The 17,907-nt window shown below is 42.9% G+C and overlaps 1 protein-coding gene across 4 annotated transcripts in view; it reads right to left on the minus strand.

Moving 5' to 3' along the window:
* Positions 1–14,322, minus strand: part of Casp8 (caspase 8) — a 47,242-nt gene extending 32,920 nt beyond the window's left edge. Inside the window, exons 1-2 of one of the 4 annotated variants that reach the window (XM_052191945.1) lie at positions 14,228–14,322; positions 13,856–14,019 (exon numbers count right to left, since the gene is read on the minus strand). The gene's annotated coding sequence lies outside the window, so the exon portion shown is untranslated. Of the gene's footprint in view, positions 1–7,687; positions 7,910–13,855; positions 14,168–14,227 lie in introns of those variants that run through there. The other 3 variants (XM_052191947.1, XM_052191944.1, XM_052191946.1) reach the window with 3 other exon arrangements.
* Between the last annotated feature and the right edge of the window lie 3,585 nt (positions 14,323–17,907).

Here is a 17,907-nt window from a genome sequence, read left to right on the forward strand (position 1 = left end):
GCTCCAATAAAAAGACATAGACTAACAGACTAGATACGTGAACAGGACCCTACATTTTGCTGCATACAGGAAACACACCTCAGTGTCAAAGACAAACACTACCTTAGAATAAAAGGCTGGGAGACAATTTTACAAGCAAATGGTCTCAGGAAGCAAGCTGGAGTAGCAATTCTAATATCAGATAAAATTGACTTTCAACCCAAAGTCATCAAAAGAGACTCTGAGGGACACTTCTTGCTGGTCAAAGGAAAAATACAACAAGAACTCTCAATCCTGAACATCTATGCTCCAAAGGCAAGGGCACCCTCATTCATAAAAGAAACTTTACTAAAGCTCAAAGCACACATTGCACCTAACACAATAATTGTGGGTGACTTCAACACTGCACTTTCCTCAATGGACCGATCAGGAAAACAGAAACTGAACAGGGACACAGTGAAACTAATTGAAGCTTTGGACCAATTAGATTTAACAGATATATATAGAACATTTTATCCTAAAGCAAAAGAATATACCTTTTTCTCAGCACCTCATGGTACCTTCTCCAAAATCGATCATATAATTGGTCACAAGACAGACCTCAACAAATATAAGAAGATTGAAAAAATCCCATGCCTCCTATCTGATCACTATGGAGTAAAAGTGGTCTTCAATAGCAACAAAAACAACAGAAAACACACATACATGTGGAAACTGAACAATATTCTACTCAATGATACCTTGGTCAAGAAAGAAATAAAGAAAGAAATTAAAGACTTTTTAGAATTTAATGAAAATGAAAACACAACATACCCAAATCTATGGGACACAATGAAAGCAGTACTAAGAGGAAAACTCATAGCCCTGAGTGCCTCCAAAAAGAAAATGGAGAGAGCATACACTAGCAGCTTAATGACACACCTGAAAGCCCTGGAACAAAAAGAAGCTATTACACCCAGGAGGAGTAGGAGGCAGGAAATCATCAAACTCAGGGCCGAAATCAACCAAGTAGAAACAAAGAGAACCATACAAAGAATCAACAAAACCAGGAGTTGGTTCTTTGAGAAAATCAACAAGATAGATAAACCCTTAGCCAGACTAACCAAAGGGCACAGAGACAGTATACAGATTAACAAACTTAGAAATGAAAAGGGAGATATAACAACAGAAACTGAGGAAATTCAAAAAATCATTAGATCCTACTACAAAAGCCTATACTCAACACAACTGGAGAATCTGGAGGAAATGGACAGTTTCCTAGACAGATATCTGACACCAAAACTAAATCAGGATCAAATAGATCATCTAAACAGTCCCATAACACCTGAAGAAATAAAAAGGGTCATAGAAAGTCTCCCAACCAAAAAAAGCATGGGACCAGATGGCTTCAGTGCAGAATTCTATCAGACCTTCATAGAAGACTTAACACCAGTACTCTTCAAACTATTCCACAAAATAGAAACAGAAAGAACTCTACCCAACTCGTTCTATGAAGCCACAATTACGCTGATACCAAAACTACACAAAGATCCAACAAAGAAAGAGAACTTCAGGCCAATTTCCCTTATGAATATTGATGCAAAAATACTTAATAAAATTCTTGCCAACCGAATCCAAGAACACATCAAAATGATCATCCACCATGATCAAGTAGGCTTCATCCCAGGGGTGCAGGGATGGTTCAATATATCGAAATCCATCAATGCAATCCACTACATAAACAAACTCAAAGAAAAAAACCATATAATCATCTTATTAGATACAGAAAAAGAATTTGACAAAATTCAGCATCCTTTCATGCTAAAAGTCTTGGAAAGAACAGGAATTCAAGGCCCATACCTAAACATCGCTAAAGCAATATAGAGCAAACCGGTAGCCAACATCAAATTAAATGGAGAGAAACTTGAAGCAATCCCACTAAAATCAGGGACTAGACAAGGCTGTCCTCTCTCTCCATATCTTTTCAATATAGTACTTGAAGTTCTAACTAGAGCAATTACACAACATAAGGAGGTCAAGGGGATACAAATTGGAAAGGAAGAAGTCAAATTATCACTATTTGCAGATGACATGATAGTCTACTTAAGTGACCCAAAAACCTCCACCAGAGAACTCCTACAGCTGATAAACAACTTCAGCAAAGTGGCTGGTTATAAAATCAACTCAAGCAAATCAGTTGCCTTCGTATACTCAAAGGATAAGCAGGCTGAGAAAGAAGTTAAGAAAATGACACCCTTCACAATAGCCACAAACAATATAAAGTATCTTGGTGTGACTCTAACCAAACAAGTGAAAGATCTATATGACAAGAACTTCAGGTCTCTGAAGAAGGAAATCGAAGAAGACCTCAGAAAATGGAAAAATCTACCCTGCTTGTGGATTGGCAGGATTAATATAGTTCAAATGGTCATCTTGCCAAAAGCACTCTACAGATTCAACGCAATTCCCATCAAAATCCCAACTCAGTCCTTCACAGAGTTAGAAAAAGCAATTCTCAAATTCATCTGGAATAATAAAAAACCCAGGATAGCTAAAACTATTCTCAACAACAAAAGAAATTCTGGGGGGATCAGTATCCCTGACTTCAAGCAATACTACAGAGCAGTAGTGTTAAAAACTACATGGAATTGGCACAGTGACAGACAAGTGGACCAATGGAATAGAATTGAAGACCCAGAAATGAATCCATACACCTATGGTCACTTGTTCTTTGACAAAGGAGCCGAAAACATCCAGTGGAAAAGATAGCCTTTTCAACAAATGGTGCTGGTTCAATTGGAGGTCAGCATGCAGAAGAATGCGAATTGATCCATTCTTATCTCCATGTACTAAACTCCACTCCAAGTGGATCAAGGACCTCCAAGTAAAACCAGACACACTGAAACTAATAGAAAAGAAACTGGGGAAAACCCTTGAGGACATAGGCACAGGGGAAAAGTTCCTGAACAGAACACCAATAGCTTATACTCTAAGATCAAGAATTGACAAATGGGACCTCATAAAATTACAAAGTTTCTGTAAGGCAAAGGACACTGTTAAAAGGACAAAATGGCAACCAACAAATTGGGAAAGGATATTCACCAACCCTACATCTGATAAAGGGCTAATATCCAATATATACAAAGAACTCAAGAAGTTAGACCCCAGGGAATCAAATAACCCTATTAAAAATGGGGTACAGATCTAAACAAAGAATTTTCACCTGAAGAAATTCAGATGGCCGAGAGGCACCTTAAATGCTCAATATCATTAGTCATTAGGGAAATGCAAATCAAAACAACCCTGAGATTTCATCTTACACCAGTCAGAATGGCTAAGGTCAAGAACTTAGGAGAGAGCAGGTGTTGGCGAGGATGTGAAGAAAGAGGAACACTCCTCCACTGCTGGTGGGGCTGTAAGATGGTACAAACACTTTGGAAATCAGTCTGGCAGTTCCTCAGAAAACTGGACATGACACTTCCGGAGGAACCTGCTATACCTCTCCTGGGCATATACCCAAAGGATTCCCCGGCATGCAATAAAGACACATGCTCCATTATTTTCACAGCAGCCTTATTTATAATAGCCAGAAGCTGGAAAGAACCCAGATGTCCCTCAAAGGAGGAATGGATACAGAAAATGTGGTATATTTACACAATGAAATACTACTCAGCAATTAGAAACAATGAATTCACAAAATTTTTAGGCAAATGGTTTGATCTGGAAAATATCATCCTAAGTGAGGTAACCCAGTCACAAAAGAATACACATGGAATGCAATCTCTGATAAGTGGATATTAATTAGCCCAGAAGCTCTGAATACCCAAGGCACAAATCGCATAACAAATGACTTCCATGAAGAAGTATGGAGAGGGTCCTGATCCTGGAAAGGATTGATCTAGGGTTGGAGGGGAATATAAGGACAGAGAAAAGGGAGGGAGGTGATTGGAGAATGGGTGGAGAGAAGGTTTATGGGACATATGGGGAGGGGGGATCTGGGAAAGAGGATATCATTTGGAATGTAAACAAAGAATATAGAAAATAAAAATATTTTAAAAAAATAGGTGGGTAGGTAATTTCACCATTTAACAATAGAATACACTCTGATTCCCACAAATTAATTTCCAGAGGTTCTAATACCTAAATGTAGGTGACCTCAAAACCAAATATAGGTATAATAAATACACGGCAGCCTTGTTTGAAGCAACGGAGCAAGAAGCAAAGCTGACCATTGGTGCTGGCCACATAAGCTTCCATCCATGCTTTAGAACTCAGCTAATGAAAGCAATGGGGAAACCCGGTGTCTTCTGTGGGTGTGCTCACACCTGGGTTCACCAAGAGCCTGACCCTAATGGAGAACTGCTTCTGTACTGCCTAGAAGACTGAAAGCGTGGACCAAGGACAGAGCTGGAAATGACAGCGGGACTGGCTGTCTGTTATGGTGGAGCCCTTTGACAGTCTGTAGGAGCACCACAGTCCCCATTCTAAATGCACCCATACCTAACTAAGTCTTCATTTGGAGATCCTTAACTTAGGGCCAGTGTGTTGATCAACATCAGGCCAAACATCCTTAAAATTTTATAGCAGTTTAATCTGTTAAAATCCCATTTAAAAGGAAAAAATCCACAAGAAAAAGAAACAAGACTTCCAGCCTGGAGAGATGGCTCAGCAGTTAAGAGCACTGACTGCTCTTCCAGAGGTCCTGAGTTCAATTCCCAGCAACCACATGGGAACACAACCATCTGTAATGGGGTCTGATACCCTATTCTGATGTGTCTGAAGACAGCTACAGTGTACTCATAGTCATTAAATAATAAAATAATATTTAAAAAAATAAATAAGATTACCTGTAATTCTACCAACCAAAGATAAACATTTAGTAATATTTTACTGCTTTATCTACCAAACATTTTGATCATGCCTATTTTCCCATTAATAATACTGAAAATACATTCTGATGTGTTTTTTTCTCTATAGCACAGATTTTAGTATCCTAAGTACATAATTCACATAACCAGTGAATTATACTTATATAATTAGTACTTATAAAAAAAGTACTCATAACCATTTAATAATGACATAACCAGTCGTTATTAAATTCAGGATGATTTTAAAGTGCAAATCTCTGCATCCCACTTCCTTAGAATATTTTCCTGTAATATTGTAAGATCAAGGAATTTAGTTAATAAGACTTTTCAGGCATCACATATTCGACAGCATTTCTTTTATTTAAAACTTTTAATTGGTTTAATTGGTTAGGCTTGCTCTTTGACCATTTATTTCATATATGTCTATAATCCTTTCTGTTTACCCTTGATGCCCTCACCATCTCTTCTTGTCTTCCCACCCCACACCCTCCTTCCTCCTTACAAGTCCCACATTCACGTCTGTCCTTTTAACAGTATTTCCTGATAGAAAACCAGAATGCCCCACCTCCACGCCCCACCCCGCCCCCAGTTATGATTGAGGCCAGTGTGACAGTGCCTGACATGATGTGCCCGGCACCTGGCCGTGTGCCCATGCCCGCTCACTCAACCCCGCCCCTTTATGAGGTGACTGCTTCTGAAGGAGCTGATGAGGCCTCTTAGCTTCCCAGGCCTTCCCAGTGCCTGGCGTTCTATCTTGCTTGTTCGTCCCTGTTTGTGTCACACATTTCTCTACTCATAGCCCCCCCAAAAAACAATCAGTTTCATGGAATTTATGAGCCCATAAAAACCATGGCTAGGCCACCCATTCTACAAGGAACAGGGAATCTGTGGCCTCATTTTATGGGACCTAAATTGGTGACTTGAACTTGTGGGAAAGTAACACTATTAATATTTTGGAAATAATGCTTGTTGTTGTTTTTGTTCCTGAAATTAAGTATAAAACAGCAGAGAAAGTGTAGAAAAGCATGAAAATAAAATAAAATCATTTAAATATTATCATTCTAAAGAAATTCTCTGGTCATATTTGACATTGTATACTGAAATTTATTCACCTCTCTCTACATAAATAGATATGTATAAATAAATTTGAGAAGTATTTTTGAAGTTTATCATAGTGTGTCTATATTTTATTACTGCTGTCAAATAATCTCAATATATTTCTACTTTATTATAGAAGAACATTTAATGTTTTATAAATGTATAACTTAAAATATTTAAATGTAAATCAGCGTTTGTATTATGACTTAGAAGTGTTCAGAAGCATCCACATCAGCATAAATCATTTTTCATATCTAATCTTGGTAGAAGTCTCTGAAGAAACGATTACTACAGTCTTAGTTTTCCCATTGCACTAAATCACGACTTAGATCAGCTAGTCAGCCAGAGATAGGCTCAGATTCATGAGTCACTCAGTAGCTCCAACAGCACACACACACACTAAAAATGAGGAATTTTTTTTAAACGCCAGCCCACCTGCCTGAGCTGCCTGGTGAGTTTCAGGCCAGCAAAAGACCCAAGATAGCTAGCACCTGAAGAACACACACAGATTGTGTGAGCATACCCACAAACAAGCACTCGTATACATAAAAAGATATACTATTTTATTCTATAGGAAAACAATGAGAAAAATTCAACAGAGAAATACAAATTAGTCATATTTTCAAATGGGTACAATGGCCAAAGACAGTAAAAGTTAAAGAAAATTTAACAGGAAAAAACTGCACACAAAATGGAGTGTGTGGCCAGCCCACTCACTGTGGAGGAAGTGCCAGTCTACCTTAGACCGGAGGCTCGATCCACGATCCAGCTCCACCACAGCCTTTCGCGCCAGGCGACTGCTTCTACTCACAATCCTTTGATAAATAATCAGGTACATCTTGCCTCTCCTGAGATTTAGATAACTACCTCCAACATGGAGGTGGTGGGGAGACATAAAATGAAACTTGCTAGAACTTTCCAGGGATAAAAGTCCACACGTCCATCATCCAGGGCCTGAGATAATCTGAGAGGCTCTATCGGGCCAAATGCTAACCCTAGTGCTGCCTCTGCCTCTAGGCAAGGCTGCTCCCAGAATTGGCCTCCCCAAATCACAAAGAACTCCACACTTCGAGCAGGAGCAGGCAGATGTTCGATCCATCCCAGGAAAGGCAGCCAAACGGCACTAAAATGAACAACCAGCCCCGTCACTTTCTAACTGAACAGAACGTGTGACCCGCCGCTGGGATGGATCTCTGGGCTTTTAAACTGTCCTTCCTGTTATTTCATTCTCTGGACTGTCTTGTTTCTTTTTACTTTCTCAAGAATAGACATGCTAGGCTGAGGAGGTGGCTCGGCGTTAGAGCGCTTGTCTAGCATGTTTCAGGGCCTGAATTCAATACCCCGAATTGTGAATTGAAAAAAAAACCGCATAGATAAAATCGCTAGATTGTGTCTGTGTTTGGGAGTTGTGCGTGTTGGGGGTGTGCATGTGTGAGTATCGGATGTGTAGGTGAGACCGTGAGGAGATAGCGCAGCCAAGTCGATTGAGATCTGAATTTTGGTTTCTGTTCAAGGAGGGGCACAATAGATGGCTGTACTTAAAACATCCCAGGAAACCGAGAAGCCCACGATCTAAGTGAGGGAGAGGGGAAGAAGCCTCGAAGAGGAAGAGGCAGAGGGTTTACTCACACAGAAAACTCCCAGCTTCCCTTTCAGGATTCAAACCCTGAAACCCTCTATGGCCTTGTGGATTCCGGATCCCACACTCCGAAACCTAGAAAGCTCTAGAATCAAGATCCTCCCCGCTTAAAAGCCCAGCTGACCTTATCAGAAACAAATCCCGAGATCCTCACAGGACACCTTGCTCCCAAGCCCCTTCTCTGGGGTCTGTGGCAGGCAGAGGGTAACAGAGCTGGAGGGCAGAGCCTTTGACTCTTCCTGCTCTCAGGAAACAGGACATAGGAGGAGGCAGCCGCAGCAAGAGGGCTGCCCTGAGTAGTGTATGACTCTGGCTAAGACCGCGCAAAGGTCTATATATGTATACACTGCGTTGGCCATATGCTACCCTTTTGCCCACCCCCCACTTCCTGTTAGTCCCTTGGTCTCCCACACAGTTTCGCTTCTGCTTTCACGTCATACAGATGAATTTATGTGACTCTATAATATCTAGGAGCCACAAATGAAAAAGCAAATGACATCTGTCCTTTTGAGATTGATTCAGTTCACTTAAGATGATTATCTCAATTTTTGTCTATTTTCTGGCAAGTATTTCCTGTTTTGTTTTGTTTTTTGTTTTGGCTTGGGTTTTGTTTGACCCTGGCTGTCCTGGAACTCGCTTTGTTGACCAGACCAACCTCAAACTCAGGGATCCACCTGCCTTTGCCTTCCAAGTGCTGGGATCAAAGGTGTATGCCACCACTGCTGGGCTGTCACTAAGTTCTTTATGGCTAAAATTTGTGTGAATGTGCCAGCATGAGTGTGTGTGTGAGTGTGTGTGTGTGTATGTGTGTGTATGTGAGTATGTGTATGAGTGCGTGTGCGAGTATGTTTGTGTGGTGTGTGTGTTTGTGTGTGTGTGTGTTTGTGTGTGTGTGTGTGTGTGTGTGTGTGTGTGTGTGTGTGTGTGTGTAAAATACCATATCTTCCTCATCCATTCCTCAGTTTTTAATGATTGGGTCGGTTCCATAACTAAACTATTATGAACAAGTATCAACATGCAAGTGTCTCCAGGATATGCTGACTTAAAGTCCTTTGCATAAATACAGTTGGATTCATGGAAGAGCTATTGTTAATTTTTTTAACCTCTGTTTTGACTTTCTAGAGGCTGGCCAGCTCGCATTCCCATCCGCAGGGTATGAGGGTCACCATTTGTTGTTATTTGTTATCTTGACTGCTATTCTGACAGGGATAAGATGCAACCTCAAAGTGCTTTAACCCACACTTCTCTGATGGCTAGTGGAGTGGAGCATTTTTTCATTTTTTTAAATCTATTTGTATTTTCTTACCATTTATTTAATCCACTACTTTTTTGCTTATTCATTTAACTGAGAGTGAGAGGCATGCTAGCTACTTTTGGAAGTCAGAGACAACTTTTTCGAGTCTGGTCTGGTCCATCGTGTATTGTCTGGGGTAGAACTCAGGTTATCCGGCTTGGTGACAAGCACCTTCACCCTCAGCCGACCTCCTGGACCTTTATTTCAATTCTTGTGAGTCACTTGTTCATTTCATTAGCACGTTTATTATTAGTTGGGTTGTTTGATTTCTTACTGTTTACCTTTTTAGTTCTTTGCATAGTCTAGACTAATATTTTGTCAGATGTATAGTTTGCAAAGATTTCTCTCCCATTCTGAATGCTGTCTCTTTGCCCAATTAATAGTTCCTTTGACATACAAAGAGCTTTTTAGTCTCATTTGGCAACTGTTGGACTTATTTCTTGAGCAACACCTTTTAAGAGTAATTCTGGGAATTGGTGGTTTCAGGATCACAATCAAAAGTCACAAACTGCAGATTGTATTTAAAAACAGAAACAAAACAAGAAAACAGGATCCACCTATTGTTGTCAAGAAAAAAAAGCCTTTGACATCGAAGATAAAGGACCACTGCCTAGAAGGTGAAGGGGTAGAACAGGGTATCTATCCAGTGGACGTAAGGAATGGATCTAAGGGACAAGCAAGATTCATCTTTCAAATACTCAGCAAGAGAGACTTCATCCCAAAACTAGTCAGAAGGTACAGAAGTTTACTTCATATGGATTAAGGGACAGTCCATCGAGAGGACACTGTCCTTCTAAACAGTAATCTAGAGATAGAGCAATTCTACACAGGATAAAGTCACAGCTGACCCAGCACAGTAAGTGGGTAACCTCAACACTTTGCTCTCATCTGTAAGTAGAAAATCATGAGTTAAATGAGATTCCAGATCAAATGGACTTAATTAACAGCAATCTACAGAACAGTTTCCATCAACACTGCCGCGCACGTGGTCTTCTAATGGTTCTCCAACCTCTCAGCAGAGAACGTAAGAGGTCACAAAGCAAGCCTTAGCAAATAAGGGAAAAATGGAAATAACATCGCATGTTCTGTCTGCAACCATGAAGTAAAGCTAGAAATTAACAGCAAAAGAATTTTTAAAAAATACACAAACTCATTAACACACTAATTAACACTAATTAAACAATACACTAGTGGATGATGACCAGTTCACTGAAGACATCAAGAAGGAAATAAAAAATAATCCCTAGGCAAAATTGAAAATGAAAACACAACACACTAAAACCTGTGGGATACAATGAAAGCTGTCCTAAGAGGCAAAGCTCCAAGTACCTACGTTAAAAGCAGAGAGAGGGGCTGGAGAGATGGCTCAGCAGTTAAGAGCACGTGCTGCGCTTGCAGAGGAACAGAGGTCAATTCCCAGAGCCTACATTGGGCAGCTCACAACCATCTGTAACTCCAAATCCAAGGGACCCAACACCCTCTTCTGGCTTCTTGGCCATGGCACATGCATATACATACCCGAATTCACATAATTTTAAATGATTAAAAATAATAATTAAAAAAACTTTGACATATACACACAAACTTCGAGAGGGACTGGCAAGCTGGCTCAGCAGGTAAAGGTGCTTGCTTCTAAAACTTGGAACTCACAGGATGGAACAAGAGCACTATGGTGTGCACATAGCTAACCACACACACACATGAACACGCACATAGCTAAACACACACACATGAACACACAAGAGCACTATGGCATGCACATAGCTAAACACACACACACATGAAACGCAATAAACAAATGGAAAAAAAGTCTGAGAGATTTCAAATTAGTAACTCAATGAAACTCCTTGAAAAATGAGAACAAGCTAAACCCAAAAGCAACATATGGTGTGGCGGCCTGAATGAGAACAGCCCTTACTGGAACTCTTTGAGAGGGATTAGGAGGTGTGGTCTTGCTGGAGAAGACATGTCACTGGGGGTGGGCTTTGACATTTCAAAAGCCCCTGCCAGGCCCGGTGTGTCACTCCCTATTGGCCTGCTGTGACTTGAGCTTGATCGGGTGAGGTCAGCTCCTGTTCCCGCTCCTCCCTGCCAGCCTGCCCCCACGCTCCCCACACGATGATAATGAACTAACTCTCTGAAACTGTAAGCAAACTCCCAATTAGACGCTGTCTTTTAGAAGTTGCCTTGGTCTTGGTGTCTCCTCATAGCAACAGGACAATGGGAAAAGTAATTAAGATCTGGGCAGAAATTAATGAAACAAATCAAAACAAAACAAAAAGATTCACAAAGAATTAAAGAAACAGAGCTGCTACTAAGAAAAGATTAAAAACAACAAATAAACAAACTAAACCAAGCAAAAGAGAGAAAACTCACATTAATAAAGTTAGAGGCAAAAGGGAGACATTATGATTGATATCTATGAAATTTAGAAAAAGCATATGACTATACCTGCTTTTAGAATCTAAAAAATAATGGATTGATTTCTAAAATTGTATTAACTAGCAAAAAGAGGCCCCAGGTGCACTTCAGCGCTGACGGGGCCTGGGAGTCCTAGGTGTTGAGGGTTTGCAGACTTCCACAGCTAACTCTCACTGTTACACAGGGGATGCTCTCCTTGCTCCTAGTTCCATAGTTTTACTTACAGCTAAAATGAAACAAAACAAAACAAAAAACCAAGCCTAAAGTCAAAATCAAGGCTACAGCAGTCTCACCAAAGGGGCACACCCTGGGCCCTTCACCTTGTGAACAAACCCGTGTATGAACACACAAGCTCCTCGCTGGGAATGAGTTAAAATATTTTCTGGTGTTAAAGAGAAGAAAAAGAAAGAAACTTTGAAACTGTGTTTTCTGCTGCCTAAAATAGAATGTAAGTCTTCGAAGTAAAGAGCAACCGACTTCACAACCGAGGGAACTGAATGAGGCGCCTGAAAGTGCCGTCCACCCCGAGGCGGGCAAAGGTGACACCGCAGTAGCAGGACCTTTGGCTGGCACTTGATTCTGCCCAGGAACCTGGGCAATGTCACAGCAGCAGAATCAAATCCTGTTTGTGGCCCAGTCCACTGCAGGTGGATTTTCTACGGTTTCCCGGCGTCCTCCATAACCTCTACCCCAGTTCTGGCTCACTGCTTCCTGAGAATTTCCTGTCTGAGACCACGAACTTCCTGAGGGCAGCAACTGGAGCCTTCATGGTGATTAATTAATATGTGAACCATATAACACTGCCTGAAAAGCGGTTGAACAATGAAATCAATGAAAAGAAACCTGTGAGACCCCTGGTCCTGTGAGGGCTCCATAGATGCCCCAGCCCCAACGTGGGGAAGTCGAGGGTGGGAGGTTAGGGTAGGTTGGGCGGAGAGGCATATTCTTGGAGGCAGGATGGGAGGATGGGTTAGGGGTTTTCTGGGAGGGGGAAAACCGGGAAAGGGTATAACATTTGAAATATAAATGAAGAATATATTCAATTAAAAAAAAGTGAGAAAAAGAAAGAAATGAAACCCTGTAAAAGAGGCTAGGGACACGGACCAAGCCCACTAGGGACACGGACCAAGCCCGATAGGGCATAGGATAGCAGTGACCAAATTAGCATTGAATGGATCAGTAAAACGACAACAAAGCAAGAAGATGCCCACTTTCTTATTAGAAAATTTTAAGTAGGAAGATTAAAAAAAAAAAAAAAGGAGCAACCTGACAGAGCGAGGAGGCCAGGCTATACAGGCTGCTGGAGAAACCATATGAGTTCCTGGAGCAAACCTATGCACAAACAACAGAAATTACTGGGCAAAATCAAATAACAGCCAAACGGCCTGGTGCTATAGAGTCAGCTTTCTCCCTCCTGGGGAAGAGACATGTGAGACACACAGCCACGACCAGCAACTCCTGTGTCCGCAGATGAGTTCTTGAGTCTTCTTAAGCAGGGTTTGTAAGAAATGGGAGCGCCAACCGTCCTAGTGCTAATTTGATCACTGCCATATTTATTAAAAGATTTGTTGGCCAGACACAGCTCAGGAGTTTAAGAGCACTCAACGCCCTTGCAGACCACCTGGGTTCAGTTTCCACACCGATATGATGACTGAAACCGTCTGTAACTCCAGTTCAAGGGATCTGCAGGTCCCCACCCTACCCCCGGTCACCAGGTGCACATACATACATGCAGGCAAAACACTCATAGACATAAAATTAAAATAAAAATAAATAATTTTTAAAGAATGAAACTGAGACCTAGCCAAGCAGAAGGCACTTAGAGGACTCCCTTAAAACAAACAAAAAACAAAAAACAAACAAAAAAAACCAGTAAGAAACTGAAATATGACTGTATGATAATTCCTTACTGGTACTTAACATCAGTCACTGCTACAACTAACTGCTTAGCTCACAGAGGAATTACTGGCTACAGGTCACCTGTAGCCTTGCCCTCGCTCCCTCTTTCTCTCTTCCCCTCCCTCCGTGTGTATATGTTGTTGTTGTTTTAAGTGCAGAGCTAGTGCCCTGCCACCCCTACCCCTTGTACTGCCAGCACTCAGGAGGTGGAAGCAAGAAGGAATACCAGAAGTTTAACAAGCTCAGGCTGAGTTGCAGGAAATCTTGAAGCAAAGAGGGACAGGGAGGGGGCGGGGAGGGGGAGAGAAGGAGAGAGAAGGAGAGGGGAAGGCAAAGAGAAGAAGAGGGAGGGGAAAGGGAAGGGGAGAAGTTGGAGGAGAAGGACAAAGGAAGAGAGAATCTGGGATTAGGGTTGGGGGACGTCCCTTAAGAGTTGAAAGGAACAAGAAAATCGCAGGAGGAAACGCAGCTCAAGCTAGAGGACTCAGCACCGTGATGTCACCGGAGGATTAACTTAGCTCCAGGTCCCGATCCAAACTACAAAGAAAGTAAGCCTAAGAAGTCGAATAAAGTTTCCTGGAGTGGAGACGACGGCACCCGGGAGCGCCACGCGAGATCGACACCGGTGGGATCGCGGCCGGCCGATGGGAAAGAATGGGACTGCTCTGCAGCACTCACCTGTCGCCGAGTCCTGGCGCCGCCGGTGACAGCTTCCCGGGGCTCGGGCAAGGCCGCCACCGGCTAAGGTCTTCCGAGCCTCCAGCCCGAGCCCGGGCCTGCGCTCACTTCCTGTTTCCAGGCCGGCCCGCCGAGGTTTGCTACCGATTCCGAGAAGCAGGACTCTAAAACACCCGAGGTCAGAGTTAAAGAGAGCTGGGAGAACTAGGGAACAGGGAGCAGAAATGACTCACGTTTATAGGCATTGAGTTAATCATTAGGTGGTATCATGGTGCCAGCCCTGGAGGCCATAGGCTGCTTTGCTCTCGGGCCCGCCTTAAGACCTCCCGCTAGTTCTTGAGGACACTTCCTCATTCCCTCACCCCAACCCACCTCCTTGCATGCAGAAACCCTATACATTGTAACCTGAAGGGTAAACCAGCTTTAGAGCATGTTTTCTGACTGTTGGTTCCGTCTCTGTGAGTGCCTCTGGGGCCAGGTTAGTTGATTCTGTGAGTTTTCTTGTGCTGCCCTTCACCCCTTCCTCTGGTTATTGAGGGAACTACTGTACTTTGAGAAGCATAAATACATCTCCAATTTCCTTATGTATATTAGATAACTGCATCGCTCAAACTTCCTGTTAGCAGGGAGAGGTCTATGTCACTGACAATATGTCCTGTTTTGCCTCTGGATCAAGGAGAATGGCAAAAATGAGGAGTTTGTCTGTCAACAGGATTAAGAATAATAATCGTCTCTGAAGTAGACCCAGAGGAACCCACCGGTCCTTCACTTGGCACAGCTAGGCTCCTGTTGTGTTCCATCCTCCAGCCAGGCCTGTTTATGCTGATTGGAGAGAAGCTGTTCATCACCCTGGTCCACTGTGAGCCCTGACTCTGATGGTTACTTTGCAAGGTCAATCTATCAGGCTCCGGAATCTTCTTGGAGATGAGCTTCTGACCATGCCTGAGAAAGACTGTCTTGATTACCTTCATTGTGATGGGGAAGACGCAAGGTGGATGGAACCGTTCCTTGGATGGAGGGGACCGTGTAAGGCAGTCTGTGGCCTGGTTGAGCAAGGCTTACTCCGGAGACCCAGTGGAACATTCTACAAGGGACAGAACCAGTGAACCATTCTTCCAGACTGCTGACTCCTCAACTCCATAATCCTGTGGCCATCTGTCACGTATGGCCACGCCCAAGGCCCCTAGTGTTCTGGCTGGACTCCACCCCTACAGTCACCTGGCTACAGCTTCTAGCCCTCCCCTCTCTCCTCTCTCTTTTCTCTCGTCCTTGTTCTTGTCTCCCTGTTCCCCATCTCTCCCCATTTTTCCCTTCTTTCCACGTGGTCATGGCCAGCTCTCATCCCTCTATCTTCTCTTTGTCTCTTTACTTCTCTATCTCCTTTTCTCTTCCTACTTTTCTATAATAAAGCATTGAAACTATAAACTGTCTCTTCTTATCAAAACCTGCCGTGTAAGAACATGGAGCAGGCCTCAGCGTCTCCGGCCCCAGGAAAGGACCCAGCCTCTTCTCAGCCAAGCTTCCTTAACAGGTACCCGGGAGGCCCATGCCAGAAGAGCACTGCCTTCTGGGCAAGGACGCCCCCTCCCGGCTAGCCAGGCAGCCGCGCTCTCTACAGGTACTTGGGCACCTGCTGTCTCCACCCCAGTGCGGTGCTCGGGCTCTGCCAGTTTTCTTCTCTGCGGGCGGGCACTGTGCTGCGGCGGCCGCTCTCCTGCCATCATGGATGACTATACCTTGAACTGTGAGCTGCCTTTGACAAAGTATTTTGTCTTAGCAACTGGAAGAGAAATTAAGATACGGGCTCTTCACCCAGCTCCTTCCAGTTTTACCTATGCGGAACCATGATGGACGAGGCCGTCTCTCCATTGTGCTTTTAAAAAAATCAAAGGCTGGGATGAAGAGTCTCATTCCAGGTCCTTGTCTTCCATAGACTGACCATAGGCAAGTCTCATTCCCGGCCCGTGCCTACATAGCCTGGCCACAGGCAGTTACAAAGGTTTTTACCTGGTGGCCTCACAGGAGAAGCCTGCCCTCCCCACAGCAGCCATGGCCCAGCTAGAACAGAGCAGCCTCTGCAGGGAACTGTGGTCAGAGTTAAGCAGCCCTTCCTGCATCGCAGCTGGCTGTGCTCTTCAGCATACTTGATACCAGGTATATTTAGGGTAGTGTGGCCATAAATCTCTTCCACATACTCAATGGAGTAGTCCAGTTGTCTAACTCCATATTCTGATGGCAGAATGGGGGGTGGGGGGGTCATGTCAAATTAGGCACTTTTCCTTCCATTTTAGCTTTCTAGCATATTATGAAAATTTAGAAGTGTCAAATTATCCCAAAAGTTCAGGATCTTCAGAGATTGTTACAGGATGCTTCTAACTCAAACTCTTTTTTTGTAAGATTTTAAAAATTATAAGTACATTGTTTCTCCCTCTTCCCTTCCTTCCCTCCATCTCATTTCCTGTGCCTTCATCAGATTTTGTTCTCTCTCAAGTTCTTTGTTTCTTTAAAAGTTTCTGGAAACTTGATGCCCCAGGGAAGCAGGATGCTGGTGGGGGTGAGGTGGGGGTTGGTAGGAGGGTGAGGGAGCACCCTCTCAGAGGTGGGAGTAAGGAGGGTGTGGTGAAAACCTCGGGGAAGCAGGACCAGGAAGGGGGGGGCAAGCTTTGGAATGTAAATAAATAAAATAATTTTATAAAGAAAAAGTTTCTTTAATTGTTCTTATATACACACACACAAACACACACACATATACACATATATTCCTAAATACATATAGTCTTAAATATATACATATTTCTAAATATATATATCCATATATGTATTCCTTATATAAATACAACCTGCTCAATCCATACATTGTTACTTTTATGTATACAATTTGTGATTTCAGAGCTGATCACTTAGCATTGGATGAGCAATAGGGGGTGCTCCTCTCTAGAGAGGACTATCTCTCCACTCAGTTGCCTGTAAGTAATTCTTTGTCTAAGGTTGCAGCCTCGGGAGTTTCCCCCCTTCTGTGGAATCATGACCATTACTGTCATCTTTGTTCATGTTTTGGTTACGTAGATATGTTGATGAGACATCATGAGTGTTGCTTCTCTGGCATTTGTAGGAGCTACAATATCACAGCGAACTTCCTGCTCCCCTGGCTCTTACACAGTTTTCTGCCCCTTCTTTTACAATGATCGCGGGGCCTGTGGTGAAGGAGTTATGTTGTAGATGTATCAGTGGAGCTGGGCAACACGTGACCTCTTGCTCTCTGCATTTTGATCAAATGTGGTTTTCTGTAATGGTCTTCATCTGTTACAAAGAGAAGTTTCTTTGAAGAGAGGCAAGGACTACACCATATATTAATATAAGGATAAATATTTAATTAGGGATTGTGCTGACAGAGTCAAGTGGTGATGATGGGCTCTTCTCCAAGACCCCTAACATCTCTAGCCCAGGGTAGTTGGCTAAGCTTCTAGTACCAGATAAGATTTCCCTCACACGCCCAACTAGAGAGCTGTTGGTTATCACCAAGGCGTGTGTGCTACTACTGCACCTTTAGGATTGTAGTCCTGACATACTGGTTGCTGTTGTGATTCACCAGGATCACAGCTGGATAGGACTGTTGGTTGCCTCCTTACCGGGAAGCTTGCACAACACCGTGAACGTTAGTCCTCAGGGAGGAGGCTTTCAGGTCAGGTCCAGCTCAGGGGCTCCGGGTCCTGTGTCTAGTGCATGGTGTCTACAGCAACAAGGGCAACAACAATAACCTACAACGTTTTGGAAAGTTCTTTGACAGTCCTGGCCAACAAGTAAAAGCAGACTTCCTGTCTGGTGTTGGGAATTTTGTTATTTAATTTATGGTTCATAGAGGGAAGACTATTAGCCCAAATGGGAGATTTTCATTTAAACTATGTATGTATATGTGCGCAGACTTCTGTGCTTTATATGTAATTGCAGGTGGACAGATAATATTATGAATCCTTCTGACTTTTTCAGACATCTTTGCTCTTATTTTGCCTTCATCTGTATTTAGCTCCCTCCCTACTCTCATTGTAAAGCCC

Source organism: Apodemus sylvaticus, chromosome 9, assembly GCF_947179515.1.
Source record: "Apodemus sylvaticus chromosome 9, mApoSyl1.1, whole genome shotgun sequence".
Lineage (NCBI taxonomy): Eukaryota > Metazoa > Chordata > Mammalia > Rodentia > Muridae > Apodemus > Apodemus sylvaticus.